Source organism: Primulina eburnea, chromosome 7 (genome assembly GCF_022965805.1).
Source record: "Primulina eburnea isolate SZY01 chromosome 7, ASM2296580v1, whole genome shotgun sequence".
Lineage (NCBI taxonomy): Eukaryota > Viridiplantae > Streptophyta > Magnoliopsida > Lamiales > Gesneriaceae > Primulina > Primulina eburnea.
The window spans coordinates 40,686,554-40,708,384 of record NC_133107.1 but is presented as its reverse complement, the minus strand read 5'-3'; positions in this window follow the sequence as shown (position 1 = coordinate 40,708,384).

Below are 21,831 nucleotides of genomic sequence, written 5' to 3'. Positions count from 1 at the left end.
AGACTCGACTCGACTAGAACTCTAGGGATCCCGGTGTGAATAAGACGATCTATCACCTACCCTCCCAATCGAGGTGACGGTACGTCTTATTCCTAGACTTCGGCCTGATCTGTATCCGCATCTACAATAGGGGCGGTGATCTTCCCCTAAGCTGTGATATCGCCGAACGTCTAGAAGTTTGGCTGATCTCCAAACTTTCCTTTCTTAAATGCAATGCAACATGATCTGTAAACAAAGCATAATCATCTTAACATGATTTGCATACAAGATCTATAAACAAATCAAATCATGTCAAGATATATCATAATCATATCAAAATAAAACAATAAACAAGTATGTGATTTTGGTTGGGAAACTCAAATGTGATCTCATTTGAGTCGTGATTCCCCAAACAAAACATGTACTATACCTGTCGTCGCACAATCCCTGTTACGATCACCAAAACGAATCTGAAATGGAAATGTTGATACACAATCTATCAATTGCTAATCTAAATCAACACATATCTAATTCTATACGTGATCTCGGTACAATTTGACGGCATAACGACGTCATTTCTTGATACCGGTCAATCCAAATCTCAACAGATATTAACACTATATCATCCTCAACTCATAATCAAATCATATGCACAAAAACATACTCAAAATCAGTATGTCTTACTTCTAAACATGCTGAAATTCATAAGAAATGCATACGATATCAGTTCTTTGTTCCAGTTTCGATTATAAACTCATAATCCTCACTAGAACAACTAAATACACTCATAATAGCATTTCTCTTACATGAAATTCTTGAAACATGTTAGAACTGAATAAAACATACATCACCTCGTAGTCCTTGAAGAGACGAACAAGAATTTCAACTCGGAATACAAATCGGATGGCTAAATCATTCAAAAGGTTCAATTCAAGAATGGAAGAAGCTTGCCCTTTTCTTGGAGCTTTTCTCGGTTATCAGCTAAGTGAGGAGAGGAAGAAGACACCTCTATATATATCTTGCATGCTATCTAACACACGGCTCATTCTTCAAATGGCACGCATGACCGCGGGTGCGGTGGGTTAAGGAGCGCGGGTGCGCTGTGCCCACGGCTTGCCTAACATTTTTCCCAAGTCATCGACCGCGGGTGCGGCTCTTGCATGACCGCGGGTGCGGTCTCAGCACCGCGGGTGCGGTCCCTGCAGCACCGCGGGTGCGGTGTCTCCACGGAAAAATTGTTCAACTTACTGTCCATGCACCGCGGGTGCGGTGCTTCCTATACCGCGGGCGCGGTGTTGCTTCGGCAGCACATTCCAAAATTCCACAATTTATGACTGCGGGTGCACTCTTGTTCTAAGCGTGGGTGCGGTCTAGCACACATGAAATATTTTGTACTTTCATCTTATGATATGCTTTCTCATATCCTTAAATATCCTATTAATGACGATTTATCTCGAGCCTTACAGCTAGCAATATCCTTATAGACTTGAACATTGCAACTGGTGAAAAGGTTTCCTCAAAGTCAACTCCTTGTCTTTGAGTATATCATTTTGCCACCAATCGCGCCTTGAAGGTCAATACCTTCCCATATGCCCCAAGTTTCCTCTTGTAAATCCATTTACACCCTATGGGAACAATTCCCTCAGGTGGATCCACGAGATTCCACACTTGTTTCGAATGCATGGAATTCATCTCAGATTCCATCGCTTCAAGCCAGTTGGATGAATCGGCATCAGATAACGCTTCCTCGAATGTCTTTGGATCACATCCAAGGTTAGGCTCATCATGGCCCTCTTCAAGAAGCAGACCATACCTCATAGGTGGTCTCGAGACTCTCTCGGATCTTCTAGGATCTTGTATTTCCTCTCTTGGATCCTCGGGTGTGGGTTCTACAATTGTGGGTGTCTCTCGAACCTCTTCGAGTTCTATCATATCGCCTTTTTCTATCTTATAGAAATTCTTTTTCCAAAAAGGTTGCATTCCTAGAAACAAACACCTTTGTTTCTTGGGGATGATAGAAATGATATCTAACTGAATTCCTTGGATATCCCACAAAGTAACATAAAATGGATCGACTATCCAATTTATCTCCCACTACCTGCTTCACATAAGCAGGGCTCCCCATATTCTAAGATAAGAATATTTGGAAGGTTTACCCATCCATATCTCATATGGTGTCTGCCTTTGAATGGGCATTTAGTGGAATATCTTTCAATTTTAAGTTGTAGAGATCGTTTTCAAATTCTCCAGTACCAATCAAACATTCATTCATGTAAATGTTGCAAACACCTTTGCAAAATAAACAAGAATATCCATTTTTATCAACATAGAAATGGAAACAATGTTTTTTTTTAACAAAATTAGGTACAAACAAAACATCTCATAAAATTAATTTAAAACTATTGTTCAATATTAAGTAAACATCTTCAACAGCATTGGCATCAACTCTTGCTCCATTGCCCATCCTCAAGAAGGTCTGTAATGCCCGAGATTTAATTACTGTAATCAGATGCTGATTAATTTGTAGACTTGAGGTTATAGGAGCTCACGTGGAAAAGCTGGGCGTCGGTGCAAGAAAAACAAGATTTTGGACATAACTTGTGGCGCCCGAGCGGTAGAAAGAGACCGCCCGAGCGCCAATGCACCATAAAAATGATACTCAAACAGAACGTTTGGCGCCCGAGCGGTAGAATATTACCGCCCGAGCGCCAATGTGTGATAAGATAAATGCCGGACAGAAAGTGCCGCGCTCGAGCGGTACTTTCTTACCGCCCGAGCGCGAGACGTGGAATGTGTGGGAGATGCCATTTGCCTCGCATGCATCGTATATGTATATATATATATATAGAATGCTTCGAAAATTTCTCAGAAACAAGAATAAAGGAACGAGAAAAGTCTCTGGAGAAGGAAAGAAAATCCTTACGCCTTTTGTGAGAAATCCGTCCGTCAGATTTTGAATCCGATTTCGGTATTGAGTTCCTATCGACGTAGGCTACAACTGGACGTAAGTTTTGCTACGTTTTGACATGCTTTGAAATTATGCTATTGTCAGAATTGAATAGGATTCATATATGATGTTCTTGACATGTTAGACATCGTATAATCGAAACCGGACTGAAGAATAGATACCGTATGGAATTGTTATGATTTTCGGAGTTGATATGATATCAGAATTGACTTGTTATTGATTATGAGATGTTGGGATTCATATCTGACTGTTATAGTAGTACTGGATATATTGAAATTATGACGTTATGTTGTTGAAACAGAATTTGGTAGAATTCTGATTATATCCAGTATTGTTTGGTTGGTGTATTGATATTGTACCCTCGATATCGTATTGTCAGATTGAGTTATTGACAGGCTTGAGGTTCGAGACTTCGACAGAGTCAGAGTATCAGAAAGAAAGGTATAAATTAATGTTGTGTTGGGATTGCACAACTCGAGTGTGGTTTGGCTCGAGTCTCCCTAAATCACATACTTAGTTTATTACATTGATTTTTGTAATTGTTGAGATTGATGTTTTTAGTCTATTGATTCATAGCCACTGCATGTATTGTTTACTGATTTGTTGAGTCATTGGCTGAGTCGCCTAGTCACCGACTGATTCATCTAGCTATCGGCTGTTTCGCCTAGCTATTGGCTGATTCGCTTATTTATTGACTGATTCGTCTATTTATTGACTGATTCGTCTATCTATTGACTGATTCGTCTAGCTATCGGCTGTTTCGCCTAGCTATTGGCTGATTCGCTTAAATCTTGACTGAGTCGTCAATTCTGTGGCTGTTTCGCCCAGACATCGGGATCCCTAGGTTAGAGTTGAGTCGAGTCTGAGACGACGCGTTGTTTGAGTCTGAGTGTGATTCATTATTTGTTATTGATTTAGATTTCTGATTTGATAAATGTTATGAATGTAAATTATATGCTTTTATATATGTTTTTATATGATTGCATGTTTACATTGTTTATACTGAGATATTTATATCTCACCGGAGTTATCCGGCTGTTGTCTTGTTTTGTATGTATGCATGACAACAGGTGGGGCAGGTTCAGGGTCAAGAAAAGAAAGAGGCTGGACTAGATAGCGTGGAGAGCCGGGCTTCGAAGCAACTTAGGATTCAGCACTGATATGTAGTTGAACCTAGTTGAATCCTTGTAGATAATACAGGATGTGTATGTTTATGTTTAATATGTAATTTGAATTTAATTACATTACGTTTCCGCTTTGTATATTAAAAGAAAAATTTTTAGACCCTGTTTTATAAATGATTAATTAGTCCCAAACATGAGTAAGTACTTGATTAGCGTCCGGGTCCCCACAACAGGTGGTATCAGAGCTGTAGGTTACCAGAACTGTAGCTTCTTGAGACTGAGATAGAAGATAGTGAGCGGGGTAGAATGTGTTTCTTTCCTTGCTTATGATTGCTAGCATTCTTTACTGCTTTATATAATACATGTTACTTGACTTATCTGATTTGATTTTGTGATATGTATTATTGGGCACGAATCTGAATTGATTCTCGATCAGCAGTAAGATGATCGGGAGGGAGATTGAATTGAAACAGATGTGTTGGATGGGGTCACTAATCCTTTTGAGTTTCAGATATGCCTCCTAGACGAATTCCAGAACAGGGTAGTACATCGAATCCTCCAATGGATGTAACACCGACTCCAATGGAAACCTTGCTGAAGAGGTTTCAGTCATTCAAACCACCCACTCTGAAAGGTACTGAGACATCAGTCGAGTGTGAGAGTTGGTTAGGTCGCATTGAGATGCTGTTTAATTCACTGGAGTACAGTGATGAGCGCCGGATTAAATTGATTGGGCACCAGTTGCTTGATGTTGCACAAAGCTGGTGGGTTACAATGAAGAGGGCCTTGGAGCAGCGAGGTACGATTATTACTTGGGATGTATTTAAAACTGAGTTTTATCAGAGATTTTTCCCAATATCGTACAGAAAAGACAAGGGGGCGGAGTTTGCCAATTTGAGACAGGGTCAGCTGAACATTGAAGAATATGTGACCAAGTTCTCTACCTTGTTGAAGTTTGCTCCTCATGTGTCTGAAAATGACGAAGCCGTTGCTGATCAGTTCATCAATGGCTTGAACCCCGACATATTTACATTGGTGAACACAGGGCGACCCAATAACTTTGCGGATGCCATGAATAGAGCAAAGGGCGCTGAAGCGGGCCTGATAAGGCAGAGAGGAGCTGCATTTGTTCCTCAAGAATGGAGACCACCGCCACCACTTCACAGATTCGAGAGTGATAGTAGTGGTGGAAAGAAAGAATTTCTGAAGGCTAGAGGAAAGCATTTTAAGAAGTCTGGCGGAAGTTCTTCTAGTTCTAGTGGTTCTCAGCAGAGTTATACTGGAGTGTACTGCGGAAATTGTGGAGGGAGACATTCCACTGAGCAATGCCAAGGAGTACTTGGTAGCTGCCACTTCTGCAAACAACAGGGACATTTTGCCAGAATGTGTCCACAGAAGGGTTTCCAAAGATCCCAGGGAACCGAATCATCGGGATCAGTGGCACAGTGGAGTAGACCACCAGCTGCTGTTCCTTCATTTCAACCAGCACCATCTCAGTCACAGCAGAGGCCAGGAGGAAGCCAGACAGTCGGCCAGCCTCCTAGACAGCAGGCCAGATTATTTGCTTTGACTGAGGAGCAGGCTTAAGAAGCACCAGATGATTGATATTGCAGGTAACGATTCTTGATATAGTTATTCTGCTTTTGTATTGATAGATACGGGTGCTTCATATATAATTATTTTTGAATGATTTGCATTGAATTATGCATTGCCTGTTGAGTTTTTATCTACTGTAGTGTATGTCTTTTCTCCTTTGAGGATAGGTTGATATCAGTGAATTCTGGAAAACATGTTATGCTACAGTATGACGGGCATGAAATGGAGTTATATTGTATTGTAATTGGAATGTCTGACTTTGACTGCATTACTGATATTGATATGCTGACCAAGTACAGAACTATCTTAGAGTAATTCCAGAAGATGGTGAGAATTAGAACTGAGATGGCCAAGGGGTTAATATTGTGCGATAAGGATTCTAGACTGAGAATTCCTTTGATAATTCATACTATCGATGACTCGAATATTACAGAAAGGAGCAGATGGACTCCTTATGTATTCAGTTGATTGACTGAAGTTGAGTCGATTTACCAATGATATGAAAGTTATTGATGGTTTTTCCCCGATAAGATTTCAGATCTGATTTCAGTCAGAGAGATTGATTTAACCGTGCTTAGTTGACCAAGGTGGATATCAGTGTCAGATATTTGCGGTTTTATGAGTTTAGCAGATCGGTACTAATGAGTGATGTCGTGAATCCGACTGAATAGTGTTGCTATTCTGAATTCGGGTTTGAATAAGATAGAAGACAGTGTTGGTGGAAACAAATGAAAGCTGATATTGCTGAAATTGTAGCCAAATATCTAAATTGCCAACAGATGAAGGCTGAGAAAATGAAACCCGGAGGACTATTACAGAGTTTGACTATTCCTGTAAGGAAAGGAGATCACAATTCCATGAATTTTGTAATGAGATTACTTAGATACTCCCGAGGTTGTGATGCGATTTGGGTTGTGATTGATCGATTGACCAATTCGCATGCCTTATTCAGTACAAGATGATGTACCGATATGACCAGATGACTGAAATTTATGTCAGGTGAGTGGTCAGACTGCATGGAGTGTCAAAGTCGATTGTTTTAGACCATGATTCTCGGTTTATATCGCACTTTGGGCAGAGTTTGCAGTAAGCACTAGGTACGAAGCTACATCTTAGTACCACATATCATCCATAGATCGATGGATAGACTGAGCAGACAATCCAGACATTGGAAGATATGCTGAGAGCAGTAGTACTTGATATTGGCACTAGCTGGCAAGATTCATTGCCATTTGGTGAGTTTTGTACCACAACAGAGTATTGAAATGACTTCTTTCGAAGCGTTGTACGAAAAAAGGTGTCGATCCCCTCTTTAGTAGAATGATATCTCTGAAGTTCCTCAGATCGGACCTGACATGATCAGGGATATGAATGAAAAAAAATGTGAAGCTGATTCAGAAAAAAAGTGAAGGCAGCCCAAGATAAATAAGCCAGATATACCAATGTCTGAAGATGACCGTTAGTATTTGAGGCTGGAGATCGAATACTTTTGAAAATGGTACTTTTCAGAGGAATTGTCAGACCTGACAAGAAAGGGAAACTGTCTCCACGATATATTGGGCCGTACGAAATTCTGAAGAAAATAGGATATCGTATCTATCGAATCGTTTTACTGCCTTCATTTTCTGGAATACATGATGTTTTTTCATGGTTATTCTTGAGTAAATATCTTTCTGATGCTTCACGTGTTATTTAGCCAGGCGAGGCTGAATGGAATGAGACATTGGGATATGTTGAGAAACCGATTTAGATTCTTAATCGGGAAGAATAAGCCGCTCAGAACGAGAACTATTCCACTATGAGGATTCAGTGGAGTTGTCATGGCATTGAAGAAGCTATCTGGGAGATTGAGTCTGATATGAGATAGAGATTCCCAGAGTTATTTCACTGATATGTGTTATTTAGTTAGCTTCTTCTGTATACCTTCTTATTGATATGATTTGATTACCTGTGATTTCGAGGACGAAATCATATCTTAGGGGGGGAGAAATGTAATGCCCGAGATTTAATTACTGTAATCAGATGTTGATTAATTGGTAGACTTGAGGTTATAGGAGCTCACGTGGAAAAGCTGGGCGTCGGTGCAAGAAAAACAAGATTTTGGACAGAACTTGTGGCGCCCGAGCGGTAGAAAGAGACCGCCCGAGCGCCAATGCACCATAAAAATGATACTCAAACAGAACGTTTGGCGCCCGAGCGGTAGAATATTACCGCCTGAGCGCCAATGTTCGATAAGATAAATGCCGGACAGAAAGTGCCGCGCTCGAGCGGTACTTTCTTACCGCCCGAGCGCGAGACGTGGAATGTGTGGGAGATGCCATTTGCCTCGCATGCATCGTATATGTATATATATATATAGAATGCTTCGAAAATTTCTCAGAAACAAGAATAAAGGAACGAGAAAAGTCTCTGGAGAAGGAAAGAAAATCCTTACGCCTTTTGTGAGAAATCCGTCCGTCAGATTTTGAATCCGATTTCGGTATTGAGTTCCTATCGACGTAGGCTACAACTGGACGTAAGTTTTGCTACGTTTTGACATACTTTGAAATTATGCTATTGTCAGAATTGAATAGGATTCATATATGATGTTCTTGACATGTTAGACATCGTATAATCGAAACCGGACTGAAGAATAGATACCGTATGGAATTGTTATGATTTTCGGAGTTGATATGATATCAGAATTGAGTTGTTATTGATTATGAGATGTTGGGATTCATATCTGACTGTTATGGTAGTACTGGATATATTGAAATTATGACGTTATGTTGTTGAAACAGAATTTGGTAGAATTCTGATTATATCCAGTATTGTTTGGTTGGTGTATTGATATTGTACCCTCGATATCGTATTGTCAGATTGAGTTATTGACAGGCTTGAGGTTCGAGACTTCGACAGAGTCAGAGTATCAGAAAGAAAGGTATAAATTAATGTTGTGTTGGGATTGCACAACTCGAGTGTGGTTTGGCTCGAGTCTCCCTAAATCACATACTTAGTTTATTACATTGATTTTTGTAATTGTTGAGATTGATGTTTTTAGTCTATTGATTCATAGCCACTGCATGTATTATGTAATGCCCAGAGCAATGATTGACATGTACGAATTCATAGATATGTTGTGAAGATTGTACATAACCATAAGAAATAAGAAATGATATCTATTGAGATTAGATTGACCGATATCGAGAATGTTGGATTATTTATATTTCGGTGAGACCGGAAGGACCGAACCAGGATCGGATCGTCCGATGCGTTCGGATCGTCCGATCGGCGTTCGGAGCGTCCGAGCCAGGTGGCTGGACACATGGATGGTATGCAGAGTTCGGATCGACCGATCGTAGTTCGGATCATCCGAGACAGTTGGCTAGAGACGTGGAAGACATGCAGGATTCGGAACGTCCGAAGTGAGTTCGGAGCGTCCGAAGTGTGTCAGATCGGAGCGTCCGAAGTGGATCGGATCTTCCGATCATTGTCTATAAATAGAGACGCGAGGTCTCAGTTTAGAGTCATTCCTACGAGCTCTCAGTAGAAGTAGAAGTGTTAAGAGTCATTTCTATTGCAGATTCATCTTCACGACTGTAACAGCAATTCTACGACGAAAGGTATACTACATGCTTTGTTTTGGGGAATCACGACTCAAATGAGATCACATTTGAGTTTCCCAACCAAAATCACATACGAGTTTTATTGTTTATATCTTGATATAGGTATTATTATAGATTTGTTTATAGATCTTGTATGCAAATCTCGCTATGCTTTGTTTACAGATCATGTTACATTGCATTAGATGATTATTAGAACTTGTATTCAATTCTTATTATGCTTTGTTTACAGATCATGTTACATTGCACTAGATGATTATGCTTGTTTACAGATTTTGTATTCATGCATTAAGATAGGACAGTCTGGAGATCAGGCAGACTTCTAGACGTTCGGTTCTATCCCAGCTTAGGGGAAGATCACCCCCCTATTGTAGACGTGGATACAGATCAGGCCGAAGTCTAGGAATAAGACGTACCGTCACCCCGATTGGGAGGGTAGGTGATAGATCGTCTTATTCACACCGGGATCCCTAGAGTTTTAGTCGAGTCGCATCTAGACATGATTAGGCTCGCATTTCATGATTTTATATGAATGACATTCATATCAGCATGTTTCATGTTTTATAGTATTTATATGCATGTTCACATGTTTATACTGGGATGTGTTCTCACCGGTTTTCCGGCTGTTGTTATGTCTGTATGTGTGCATAACAACAGGTGGGGCAGGATTTGGGTCGAGACAGAGATGATCGTGTTAGCGTGGAGATCTCGGGCCTAGCAGACGGACCAGTAGTTGTCTTTTGTTATGTACTGTATTTTATTACTGGTTAGTTGAGGATATACGGAACAGGACATAGATTTTACGTTTGTATGTTGTAAATTAAATAAAGAACTTGTGCTTGTCTAGTTACATTTTGATTTAAATATAAAAGCGAAAAATTGACCCACATTTTAGAATAACAATCCATTTAATCCCAAGAAAAAGATTTAGAGCCCGGGTCCCCACAACAGGTGGTATCAGAGCCGATAGTTCCGTTAGACTGGCCGATAGTTCCGTTAGACTGAAATAGGATAGAATGAGCGGGGTAGATCGAGTCTTCTTCCTTGCTTGATGATGTGCTAGCATGATTATTGCTTTCTTATTACATGTTGTTTGGTATTTGATTAATTTCAGCATGTGATTGACTGAATCAGAACCGATTCTAGATCAGAGGTAACTGACTAGATGATGGCTGAGACAGTTGTATATCTTGTTTACTAATCAGTTGGATTATTAGATATGCCTCCTAGAAGAGCAGCCGTACCTCTACGACCAGCAGCGCCAGAGCAGGGGAGTACATCCGGAGATTCTATGGATGTTACAGCGACCCCTATGGAGATGTTGCTGAAGCGATTCCAATCCTTTCGACCTCCCACTTTAAAAGGTACCGAGAATGCCATCGAGTGCGAAAGTTGGCTTGAAGATATTGAGATGCTATTCGACTCGTTGGAGTACAGTGATGAGAAGAGGATCAAGCTAATTGGCCATCAATTGCAAGATATAGCAAAGAATTGGTGGTTGAACATTAGGAGAGCTTTAGAGCAACGGGGTACCGAAATTTCTTGGAAGGTATTCAAGACCGAGTTTTATCAGCGATTCTTCCCTGTATCCTACCGTAAAGATAAAGGCGCTGAATTCGCAAACCTGAGGCAAGGGCCATTGAACATTGAAGAGTACGTTGCTAAATTCTCTTCTTTGCTTCGTTTTGCACCCCATGTTTCAGGAAATGACGAGGCCATGGCGGATCAGTTTATAAATGGCCTGAATCCAGATATCTTTACATTGGTCAATACTGGGAGACCCGATAACTTCTCGGATGCATTGAATCGTGCCAAAGGAGCTGAAGCAGGATTGCTTAGACAACGGAGTGCTCCGTATGTCGCACCGAGTCCGAGACCGCCACTACCTCCATCCCAAGTGCCTCCTCCTCGATTCGAAAGTGGTGGTAGTGGTAGTGGACGCAAAGAACAGCTGAAGGCGAAGGGGAAACAGTTTAAAAGACCAGGGAGCAGTTCGTCGAGCTCCAGCGGATCAAGACAGACTGGTTTTGATCAGAGTAGCAGGTATACAGGTGTTTATTGCAGTTCCTGTGGAGGGAAGCATGCGACTGAACAGTGCCAGGGAGTTACAGGTCGATGTAACGTTTGTAGGCAACCGGGGCATTTTGCCAAAGTCTGTCCACAGAGAGGTGTACAGCAAGGCCAGAGTGGAAGAGCATCCGGTTCAGTACCTCAGTTTGAGCGGCAGGCATCGTCGGTTCACTCTTTTCAGCCTCCACCAGCACCGACTCCACCCAGAGGCCGAGGTAGTCAGACTGTGACTCAACCTCCGAGGCAACAGGCCCAAGTGTTTGCGTTGACAGAGGAGCAAGCACAAGATGCACCAGATGATGTGATAGCAGGTAACTGCTCTCTTTATGGTTATCCTGCTTATATCTTGATAGATACAGGTGCATCGCATACATTCATCTCAGAACGATTTGCATTGTTGCATTCATTGCCTGTTGAGTCTTTGTTAGACGTTGTGTCTATTAATTCTCCGTTGGGAAGTGGATTAATATCTGTAACTACGGTTAGACATTGCATTCTACAGTTTGAGGGGCATGAGATTGACCTAGATTGTATAGTGTTGGGTCTAGCTGATTTTGATTGTATAGTCGGTATTGACATGCTAACGAAGTACAGAGCCACCGTGGATTGTTTCCACAAGATTGTCAGATTCAGACCCGAGATGACAGACGAGTGGAAATTCTACGGGAAGGGTTCCAGATCTCGGATTCCCTTGATTTCGGCTCTTACTATGAACAGACTGTTACAGAAAGGAGCGGATGGTTTCTTTGTTTATGCTGTAGATATGCAGAAGTCGAGCCCGGCATTGGCAGATCTGCCAGTAGTACGGGAATTTCCAGATATTTTTCCAGATGAGATCCCAGGATTACCTCCGGTTCGTGAGATAGATTTCAGCATTGAACTTGCGCCAGGTACCGTACCTATTTCGAGAGCTCCATATAGGATGGCACCCATCGAACTCAAAGAATTGAAAGCACAATTAGAAGATCTTCTAGCCAAGGGATATATCAGACCTAGTGTATCTCCTTGGGGCGCTCCGGTGCTGTTCGTGCGAAAGAAAGATGGGTCGATGCGGTTGTGTATCGATTACCGGCAGTTGAACAAGGCAACGATCAAGAATAAATATCCTTTGCCTAGGATCGATGACCTATTTGATCAGTTGCAGGGATCCTCGGTCTATTCTAAGATTGATTTACGTTCTGGTTATCATCAGCTCAGAGTTCGAGATATAGACATACCAAAGACAGCGTTTCGAACCAGGTATGGACATTACGAATTTATTGTCATGCCTTTTGGTTTAACAAATGCTCCTGCGGTATTTATGGGCTTGATGAACCAAGTGTTTCAGAGATATCTAGATGAATTTGTGATTGTCTTCATTGATGACATTTTGGTGTATTCGAAGAACAGAAATGAGCATGCAGAGCATCTCAGAATTGTTTTGCAGACGTTGAGGAACGAGCGACTGTATGCTAAATTGTCAAAGTGTGAGTTTTGGTTGAATAGAGTGGTCTTCTTAGGACATATCATTTCTGGAGATGGTATTTCTGTTGATCCGAGTAAAGTGGAAGCTGTGATTAGTTGGTCGAGACCGACTTCTGTACCAGAAATACGCAGTTTCATGGGCTTAGCCGGATACTACAGAAGATTTATCAAAGATTTCTCCAGTATTGCAAAACCAATAACTCAATTAACACAAAAGAATGCACCATTTGTTTGGTCAGAGGAGTGTGAGTCTAGCTTTGTTGAATTGAAGAAAAGGCTGACCAGTGCTCCAGTATTGACGATACCTTCAGGTACAGGTGATTTTGTTGTATATTGTGATGCTTCTCATAGAGGTTTGGGATGTGTTCTTATGCAGCGAGGTCATGTGATCGCATACGCCTCGAGACAATTGAAGCCACATGAAGTTCGATACCCCATTCATGATCTTGAATTGGCGGCTATCGTGTTTGCATTAAAGATTTGGCGTCATTATCTCTATGGCGAGAAATTTGAGATCTTTTCCGATCACAAGAGCTTAAAGTACCTATTTTCTCAATCAGAATTGAATATGAGGCAACGTAGATGGCTAGATCTTCTGAAGGACTTTGACTGTGAAATCAAATATTATCCAGGAAAGTCAAATGCAGCAGCCGATGCCTTGAGTCGTAAGGTATGTTCTTTGTCCTTATCGACGATAGGTGTTAACAAGTTAGTTGAAAATTGCTGTACATCTGGATTAGAATTTGATACAGATAGTAAGCCACTACGACTCTTTACGATCCAAGTTGAGCCCAATTTGATTATGAGGATTAAGGAAGCACAAAGAACTGATCAGAATGTGCAAAGATCAATCCAAATGGTCAGATCAGGGCATGTATCAGAATATCAGGTACGAGATCATGTGTTGTACGTGAATAACCGTCTAGTTGTGCCAGATGTTGCAGATTTGAGACAGCAGATTCTGACGGAGGCACATTGTAGTCGGTTCAGCATCCATCCTGGTGGCAGAAAGATGTACAATGACTTGAAGACACAGTTCTGGTGGAAGCAAATGAAGTCAGACATTGCCGAATTTGTGTCTAAATGCTTGAACTGCCAACAGGTGAAGGCCGAGAGGAAGAAGCCGGGGGGTTTACTTCAGAGTTTATCCATTCCAGAATGGAAATGGGACCACATTTCCATGGATTTCGTGACGAAGTTACCTCGATCATCCAGAGGTTGCGATGCGATTTGGGTCATTATTGACAGATTGACCAAATCTGCTTGTTTCATCCCTTATAGAATGACGTATAGACAGGATCAGATGGCGGAGATTTATATTCGTGAGGTAGTCAGATTGCATGGAGTGCCGAAGTCTATCGTATCAGATCGTGATCCACGATTCACTTCACACTTCTGGCACAGTTTACAGCAGGCATTAGGTACGACCTTACACCTTAGCACTGCTTACCATCCTCAGACAGACGGACAGTCAGAACGGACTATCCAGACATTAGAGGATATGTTGAGAGCCGTCGTGCTAGATTTTGGCATTAGTTGGCAAGATTCCCTACCTCTTTGCGAATTCTCGTACAATAATAGCTATCAAACAAGCATTGAGATGGCACCGTTTGAAGCTTTGTATGGCAAGAGGTGCAGATCTCCGCTATATTGGGATGATATCTCAGATGTGCCAGAACTTGGGCCAGACATGATTCGTGACATGACAGAGAAGGTGAAACTTATTCAGAAGAGAATGAAGACAGCACAAGATCGACAAGCAAAATACGCCAACATCCGACGTAGACCATTAGTATTTGAGGCAGGAGATAGAGTATTCTTGAAGATTTCTCCATTCAGAGGTGTTGTTCGATTTGGCAAACGCGGGAAACTATCGCCTCGATACATTGGTCCTTACGAGATTCTTGAGAAGATTGGCGATCGAGCTTATCGACTTGCTCTTCCTCCTTCTTTATCCGGAATACATGACGTATTTCATGTATCAATGTTACGCAGATATATGCCAGATGTTTCTCATGTTATTCAACCGAACGAAGCTGAACTTGATCAAACCTTGAGCTATATAGAACGACCGATACAGATTCTTGATCGAAAGGACAAACAGCTCAGAACAAAGACCATTCCACTTGTGAAAGTTCAGTGGAGTCGACATGGCATTGAGGAAGCGACGTGGGAAACGGAAGAAAACATGAGGCAGAAACACCCCGAGTTATTTATATGATATGAGTATGTATTCAGTTTTAGATTATCAAACTGTTTTAGATACTTTGTATGGTTACTTCAGTTCGAGGACGAACTTCTGTCTTAGAGGGGGAGAAATGTAATGCCCAGAGCAATGATTGACATGTACGAATTCATAGATATGTTGTGAAGATTGTACATAACCATAAGAAATAAGAAATGATATCTATTGAGATTAGATTGACCGATATCGAGAATGTTGGATTATTTATATTTCGGTGAGACCGGAAGGACCGAACCAGGATCGGATCGTCCGATGCGTTCGGATCGTCCGATCGGCGTTCGGAGCGTCCGAGCCAGGTGGCTGGACACATGGATGGCATGCAGAGTTCGGATCGACCGATCGTAGTTCGGATCATCCGAGACAGTTGGCTAGAGACGTGGAAGACATGCAGGATTCGGAACGTCCGAAGTGAGTTCGGAGCGTCCGAAGTGTGTCAGATCGGAGCGTCCGAAGTGGATCGGATCTTCCGATCATTGTCTATAAATAGAGACGCGAGGTCTCAGTTTAGAGTCATTCCTACGAGCTCTCAGTAGAAGTAGAAGTGTTAAGAGTCATTTCTATTGCAGATTCATCTTCACGACTGTAACAGCAATTCTACGACGAAAGGTATACTACATGCTTTGTTTTGGGGAATCACGACTCAAATGAGATCACATTTGAGTTTCCCAACCAAAATCACATACGAGTTTTATTGTTTATATCTTGATATAGGTATTATTATAGATTTGTTTATAGATCTTGTATGCAAATCTCGCTATGCTTTGTTTACAGATCATGTTACATTGCATTAGATGATTATTAGAACTTGTATTCAATTCTTATTATGCTTTGTTTACAGATCATGTTACATTGCACTAGATGATTATGCTTGTTTACAGATTTTGTATTCATGCATTAAGATAGGACAGTCTGGAGATCAGGCAGACTTCTAGACGTTCGGTTCTATCCCAGCTTAGGGGAAGATCACCCCCCTATTGTAGACGTGGATACAGATCAGGCCGAAGTCTAGGAATAAGACGTACCGTCACCCCGATTGGGAGGGTAGGTGATAGATCGTCTTATTCACACCGGGATCCCTAGAGTTTTAGTCGAGTCGCATCTAGACATGATTAGGCTCGCATTTCATGATTTTATATGAATGACATTCATATCAGCATGTTTCATGTTTTATAGTATTTATATGCATGTTCACATGTTTATACTGGGATGTGTTCTCACCGGTTTTCCGGCTGTTGTTATGTCTGTATGTGTGCATAACAACAGGTGGGGCAGGATTTGGGTCGAGACAGAGATGATCGTGTTAGCGTGGAGATCTCGGGCCTAGCAGACGGACCAGTAGTTGTCTTTTGTTATGTACTGTATTTTATTACTGGTTAGTTGAGGATATACGGAACAGGACATAGATTTTACGTTTGTATGTTGTAAATTAAATAAAGAACTTGTGCTTGTCTAGTTACATTTTGATTTAAATATAAAAGCGAAAAATTGACCCACATTTTAGAATAACAATCCATTTAATCCCAAGAAAAAGATTTAGAGCCCGGGTCCCCACATATTATTTACTGATTTGTTGAGTCATTGGCTGAGTCGCCTAGTCACCGACTGATTCGTCTAGCTATCGGCTGTTTCGCCTAGCTATTGGCTGATTCGCTTATTTATTGACTGATTCGTCTATCTATTGACTGATTCGTCTAGCTATCGGCTGTTTCGCCTAGCTATTGGCTGATTCGCTTAAATTTTGACTGAGTCGTCAATTCTGTGGCTGTTTCGCCCAGACATCGGGATCCCTAGGTTAGAGTTGAGTCGAGTCTGAGACGACGCATTGTTTGAGTCTGAGTGTGATTCATTATTTGTTATTGATTTATATTTCTGATTTGATACATGTTATGAATGTTAATTATATGCTTTTATATATGTTTTTATATGATTGCATGTTTACATTGTTTATACTGGGATATTTATATCTCACCGGAGTTATCCGGCTGTTGTCTTGTTTTGTATGTGTGCATGACAACAGGTGGGGCAGGTTCAAGGTCAAGAAAAGAAAGAGGCTGGACTAGATAGCGTGGAGAGCCGGGCTTCGAAGCAACTTAGGATTCAGCACTGATATGTAGTTGAACCTAGTTGAATCCTTGTAGATAATACAGGATGTGTATGTTTATGTTTAATATGTAATTTGAATTTAATTACATTACGTTTCCGCTTTGTATATTAAAAGAAAAATTTTTAGACCCTGTTTTATAATTGATTAATTAGTCCCAAACATGAGTAAGTACTTGATTAACGTCCGGGTCCCCACAAGGTCACACCTTCCTTAAGCTTCCTACTTCTTCCCATCACCTGTAACTCATTACAGAGATGCGAACCACAACCGGTATCTAATACCCAAGAAGTAGAATTAATTGAAATGTTTACTTCAATTTAGAACATACCATTTCCAGAACTCTTCTGGGCAAGATATTCCTTGCAATTTCGCCTCCAATGTCCAGGCTTCTTGCAGTGATGACAAACATCACTAGTCTTGTCAGCCTTAACTGGTGTGGCTGCCACAACAGGATTCGGAGATTGCCTCATCAAGGGCACGTTCTTCTTGGGACGTTGGAAAGAACGCTTATTTCCCTTCCCATGTGGATCAATCTTTGTACCAGATGAAGAACCCACATAAATGAAAGCGGACCGGTTACGGAGGCCGGAAACGCAACGGAAGCGAAAAACAAAAATTTTTATCAAGAATTTTCGGCCCCCTCAAATCTTTTGTGCAATATTTACAAAAATCTAAAACCATGCATAGGGTGTTAGAAATTTCATTACCTATCAACCCCTTAGAGTTGATGAATGGCTCCAACTTTGTTGTGAACAACAAAGCTCTTGAAATGGAAGATAAGTCTACAAGCTCCTCCTCCTTTGCTTCAAAATCAAGCCCACCACTTAGCTATGTAAATCCCTTCTTACTTTGCACTAGAAAAGCAAGAAGATTTTTCAAAGAGAAATTTTGTTCTCAACAAATTGAAGAACAAAACAAGAAAAATTTTGGGAGAGAATAGCTAGGAGTTTTCGGCCAAGTGAGATACAAAAATTGAGGGAGTGAAGTCTAGACTTGGGTGTGGGAAAAGTGGAAAAAGGTGTCCCCCATGCCATGCATTATTTTATTAAAAAGTATTCAAGTCTCTTCACCTCCCAAGCATGCAATCCCTACATGTCTCACTTGTATATTATATGGTTTTTAACACATTAAAAAACCATGGACTAAATTTTCATTATCTCAAACACATTTGAGATAAATTAAATATTACTTGAATTTACTCAAGTCCCACTAGTTTAAATAATTATTTTAATTGAGCTCTACAAGACTCAATATTATTTAATTAATTCAACACTTGAATTAATTTAATTATTTTAGACTCTACTAGGTCCACTAGTGTTTAATTAATTCAACATTTGAATTAATTTAATTTAGTCCCCAATAATGTTTATGAAAATCACAATTTTCAACTACATTATTTACTTGGCCAAATTTTAATCTTAGGAACACTTCCATATATTAAAATTTATATTTCTCTCATAGAAGTCATACTTCTAATTTTCTTTACACTTATAAACACATTTATAAGCCGTTCAACACATTGAACTATTTTACTTCTCTTCGGGATTTACTAAGCAAGTACTTGTGTGGCCCTCAATGGTTCATTGATACAACTAGCCGTGGGTTCACATCTCTATGTGATTCGGACTAAACATGTCCTTATATGAGCATACCCCAATTGCTCCATTCTTACTTATCAACTCCTTGATAGTAAGAACGTCAGAACTCAAGTCTGATAGCACCCAACCAATCACGTTAAACGCCTAGCAGCATCGCTTACGTGATTCCCTAGGTATCACATGATAGTGCCTGCAAGAACCATTCAATTATGGTTAGCGTACAGTACGGTCCCTTCAACTCATATATCCCGATCGATTCGACAACTATTGGTCTATCGAGAGTTGTCAATGAATCGATACTATGTGTCATGTTGTGGTTGCATCGATGGTGTAATCTATGAAACCCCTTTCATAATTACCACCATACTCTGATCAGAGATTTCAACCCACACATACATGAGAAACACATAGGATATCCATACCCGTAGGTAAGCGGTGAATCCCCGGCTACAATGCATCGACTCCTATATGTTTCGCCGTAACACCCAACCTTGCCACCTAATGACCCCATAAGAGTCGGTAAACAAGTCAAAGTGAAACGCTAGCACATAGAGTCTCAATGTTGTCCCGGGTCATAAGGACTAATTCTGTACAACCATAAACCAGGACTTTTCCACTCGATAAGTGAGAACCACTTGGAAAGTCCTTTTATGGAGGGTTGTTCAGTGCACTCTACAAGGAGCACCTATCTGCATGCTCGGACATCACAATGTCCCCTACCAATGAAACATGGTACTCACATCGCAGATACTAGTCTCTAACTCGAGCGGCCTTTATCCTTCTTAGTGGCGGCTGAATCGACTAGGAACGGTTTAGAATATACAGTATTCCAAATATGAGTTTCATGATACTCATCATATGAGCATCTCATATTCTTTCTACTATTTGTATATTCAAGGACTTTATCTATGCAACAAGCATGGGTATAAAGATAAAGATGCGCCAAATTAATAAATTGAAATATTATTAAAATAAAGATCGTTTATACAAAGAGTTTCATTGTGAACAGTCGGCCAACACTTGGCTCGACGTGCACCTACTCTAACAATCTCCCACTTGCACTAGAGCCAACTACCCATATACTTTAGACCCATTGATTCGCGATGCTTCTCGAATGATGGTCCTGGTAAAGGCTTGGTTAGTGGATCAGCAACATTATCTGCGGAGCCGACTTTGTCGATCGACACTTCTCCTCGTTCCACGATCTCTCTGAGGATGTGGTACTTTCTCAATACATGTTTGGACTTCTGATGAGACCTCGGCTCCTTCGCCTGAGCTATGGCTCCCGTGTTGTCGCACATCACCGGGATAGGAGCAACTCCATTTGGAATGACGCCCAACTCTTGGACGAAATTCCTAATCCAAACAGCCTCCTTTGCTGCAGCCGATGCAGCAATGTATTCTGCCTCAGTGGTGGAATCCGCAGTACTGTCTTGCTTGGAACTCTTCCAAGAGACAGCACCACCATTGAGCATGAATATGAATCCGGAGGTTGACTTCGAGTCATCAACATCGCTTTGGAAGCTAGAGTCGGTATAGCCTTCCAATTTTAGTTCTCCTCCCCCATAGACCAAGAACAACTTATTGGTCCTTCTCAAATACTTGAGGATGTCTTTCACAGCTTTCCAGTGTGGAAGACCAGGGTTGGATTGATATCTACTCACTACACTTAGTGCAAATGCCACGTCAGGACGTGTAGATATCATCCCATACATGATACTACCAATAGCCGAAGCATACGGAATTCGTGTCATCGCCGCTATCTCTGCATCAGTCTTGGGAGACATAGACTTGGATAGGGACACGCCATGACACATTGGTAGATGTCCTCTCTTGGACTCATCCATCGAGAACCGCTTCACGATGGTATCAATGTATGTGGACTGGGTGAGACCAAGCAATCTTTTTGATCTATCTCTATAGATCTGTATTCCCAATACAAAAGATGCTTCACCCAAGTCCTGCATTGAGAACTTACTTGCTAACCATATCTTTGTTGATTGCAACATTCCTACATCATTCCCAATGAGTAGAATGTCATCAACATAAAGAACAAGGAATGTCACAGCACTCCCACTGACCTTCTTATACACACAGGGTTCCTCAGGATTCTTAGTAAAACCAAACTCTTTGATTGTACTATCGAATCTGAGGTTCCAGCTCCTAGATGCCTGCTTAAGACCATAAATAGATCTTTGAAGTTTGCATACCATATGCTCACTTCCGATAGATGTAAACCCTTCAGGTTGAGACATGTAAATCTCTTCCTTAATATCCCCATTAAGGAAGGCAGTCTTGACATCCATCTGCCATATCTCATAGTCATACCATGCAGCTATGGCTAGCAAAATCCTAATGGACTTGAACATCGCAACTGGAGAAAAGGTTTCCTCATAGTCAACACCTTGCCTTTGAGTATACCCTTTTGCTACCAGTCGCGCCTTGAAGGTCAATACCTTCCCATCCGCCCCAAGTTTCCTCTTGTAAATCCATTTACACCCTATGGGAACAATTCCCTCAGGTGGATCCACGAGATTCCACACTTGGTTCGAATGCATGGAATTCATCTCAGACTCCATTGCTTCAAGCCATTTGGATGAATCGGCATCAGATAACGCTTCCTTGAAGGTCCTTGGATCACATCCAAGATTAGGCTCATCATGGCCCTCTTCAAGAAGCAGACCATACCTCACAGGTGGTCTCGAGACTCTCTCGGTTCTTCTAGGAGCTTGTATCTCCTCACTTGGCTTCTCGGGTGTGGGTTCTACAACTGTGGGTGTCTCTCGAACCTCTTCGAGTTCTATCATCTCGCCTTTTCTATCCAATAGAAATTCCTTTTCCAAAAAGGTTGCGTTCCTAGAAACAAACACCTTTGTTTCTTGGGGATGATAGAAGTAATATCCAATGGAATTTCTTGGATATCCCACAAAGTAGCATAAAATGGATCGACTATCCAATTTATCTCCCACTGTCTGCTTCACATAAGCAGGACACCCCCATATTCTTAGATAAGAATACTTGGGAGGCTTACCCATCCATATCTCATATGGAGTCTTGTCAACTGCCTTTGTATGGACATTG